Source organism: Magnolia sinica, chromosome 2 (assembly GCF_029962835.1).
Source record: "Magnolia sinica isolate HGM2019 chromosome 2, MsV1, whole genome shotgun sequence".
NCBI lineage: Eukaryota > Viridiplantae > Streptophyta > Magnoliopsida > Magnoliales > Magnoliaceae > Magnolia > Magnolia sinica.
Genome location: NC_080574.1, coordinates 124,046,717 through 124,049,458, shown reverse-complemented (window position 1 = coordinate 124,049,458; position 2,742 = coordinate 124,046,717). Strand labels below are relative to the sequence as shown.

General features: G+C 41.6%; 1 non-coding gene across 1 annotated transcript; it reads right to left on the bottom strand.

The window, feature by feature from the left end:
* Window positions 1-342: 342 nt before the first annotated feature.
* On the bottom strand, window positions 343-449 carry LOC131238170 (small nucleolar RNA R71). The gene has a single exon (XR_009167580.1). It is a non-coding gene; the product is annotated as a small nucleolar RNA R71 (small nucleolar RNA).
* Window positions 450-2,742: the final 2,293 nt, after the last annotated feature.

Genomic DNA, 2,742 nt, shown 5'->3' with positions numbered 1-2,742 from the left:
AGATTATCTACAACCGGCGGGAGTGAGTATGCCCTCATGCATGATTTTTCCTGAAAACACAGACAAATGGACATCAAGCCAGGAGTTATCCAACTCCTTCCCAAATTCCATGGACTAGAATCAGAGAGTTCATATTTACATTTGAAAGAGTTCGATGAGATTATAGCTACATTATGTTTTCCTAATGTATCCGAGGATACAATTAGGCTGAAACTCTTTCCTTTTTCCTTAAAAGAGAAAGCTAAGACGTGGTTACATTCATTGCGTCCTAGATCCATTGGCACATGGAGCGACATGCAGAGGGAATTCATAAAAAAGTTCTTCCCACATCATAAAACGATTACCCTCAAAAAAGAAATCATGAACTTTGCCCAAAAGGAAGATGAAACATTCTTCCAATGTTGGGAAAGGTTCAAAGATTTGGTTAGTTCATGCCCACAACACGAATTTGAAACGTGGCGTATTACAAATTTTTTCTATGATGGACTGACATCTTCCATGCGCCAAATGGTCGAGACAATGTGTAATGGAGAGTTCATTAATAAAGATGTTGACGAGGTATGGGATTACCTCGACAGTCTTGCTGAAAAAACACAATCGTGGGACTATTACCCAATGGCGAACACCACGTCTAGGCCGACTCAATTAAAGGAGAAAGGTGGATTATATCTCTTGAAAGAAGAGGATGATCTCAAGTGTAAAGTGACTACGCTCATAAGGAAAGTTGAGGCCATGGAAGGAAAGAAGGATAAGGTTAATGAAATTGTTTGCGGCATCTGTGATTGCAACATTCATACAACTGAAAATTGTCCTACAATACCCGCCTTTCGAGGAGTGTTGAATGAACAAGCTAATGCCGTAAACAACTATCAAAGACCTTTTACTAGACCTAACTCCAATACATACAATCCTGGCTAGAAAAATCATCCAAACTTTAGTTGGAGGAATGGACAAACGGCTACTCCTCCAGGTTTCTTCAATCAAAATCCAAATCAAGTGAAACCTCAAGAGGAACCGGTTCAAAATTCCATATAAGAGCTGGCTCAGGCAATGCGGGGAATTACAGATTTTATACAAAAGATAGATTCTCGTATGATGGTTATAGAAAAGGAGATGCTTCCTGTACAACCTCTCCCCAATCCTAAACCGCAGTACGAGATTAATGATCCCAGCTCTTCAAATCAGATGGGGCACGCTAAATCCATCACCACTCTTAGGAGTGGAAAGATCATTGATAAAACTCTTCCGGTTAGGCCCGAAAAGCCTCAAGAACCAGAAGAGGACAACAATGATGGATCCAGTGATGCCCCACAAAAATTAGAACCGGAACTTCTAGAGAAGCCAGTTGCTCCGTTCCCCCAACGGTTGGTTTCACCAAAACCTCTCTCTAACTCTCAGGATATCCTAGAGGTGTTGAAACAAGTGAAAGTCAACATTCCTCTACTTGATGTCGTGAAACAGATTCCTTCATATGCCAAATTTCTGAAAGACTTATGCACGACCAAAAGACGACAAAGTATTCAAAAGAAAATTTTCTTGACTGAGAAAGTGAGTGTCATCCTAAAGCAAGACGTGCCACAGAAATTCAAATATCCCGGTAGCCCAACCATATCATGTGTAATCGGGAACCATCGAATTGATCACGCACTTCTTGACTTAGGAGCGAGCGTCAATCTGATTCCTTACTCGATATACAAACAGTTAGGTTTGGGTGAATTAAAACCCACCCCAACCACACTACAACTTGCTGATCGCTCTGTTCGTGTACCAAGAGGGATAATTGAGGATGTGTTGGTCCAAGTTGATAGATTTTACTACCCTGTAGATTTTATCATCTTGGACACCGAACCCATCAATAACATAAGCATACAGATCCCCGTCATTCTTGGTCGCCCATTCCTTGCCACTTCAAATGCAATTATCAATTGCAGGAATGGTGTCATGACTATGTCTTTTGGGAATATGACACTAGAGTCAAACATCTTTTTCAATAACGGCAGAAACTTAGAGGAGGATGATGATTTCCACGACATTAACATGATTAACTCTTTCGTGAAAGATACGACACCTCTAACCTTATCCTCCGACCATCTAGAGACGTGCCTGGCCCACTCCCATGATTTTGATGATGACATGATTAGGGAGACGTGCGCCTTGCTTGATACTGCACCGGTACTTGAAGTTAACCGGTGGAGGCCACAATTTGAAGAATTGCCACAAACCGATGTAGTGCCTCTACCGTCTAACCTCAAGCCACCGAAGCTTGAGATAAAACTTTTGCCCTCTGATTTGAAATATGCCTATTTAGGTCAATATGAAACATAACCGGTGGTGATCTCTGCCCACCTGGAGAAAGAACAGGGGAGTATGCTTATATCTACTCTCATTGAGCATAAAGGAGCCCTGAGATGGATGATAGCGGACCACAAGGGAATTGACCCTTCGATTTATACTCACCACATTTATCTAGAGGATAATGCAAAGACCTCTTGGCAACCACAACGTAGACTAAATCCAAACATGAAGGAAGTGGTTAAGGTCAAGGTTCTTAAGCTATTAGATATGGGTATCATATACCCTATAACAGATAGTCGATGGGTGAGTCCAAATCAGGTGGTCCCTAAGAAGTCCGAAATCACCATAATAGTCAATGCCAACAACGAACTCCTGCTAACTAGGGTGACTACCAATTGGAAAATGTGCATTGACTACAGGAAGTTGAATACCGTCACGAGGAAAGAC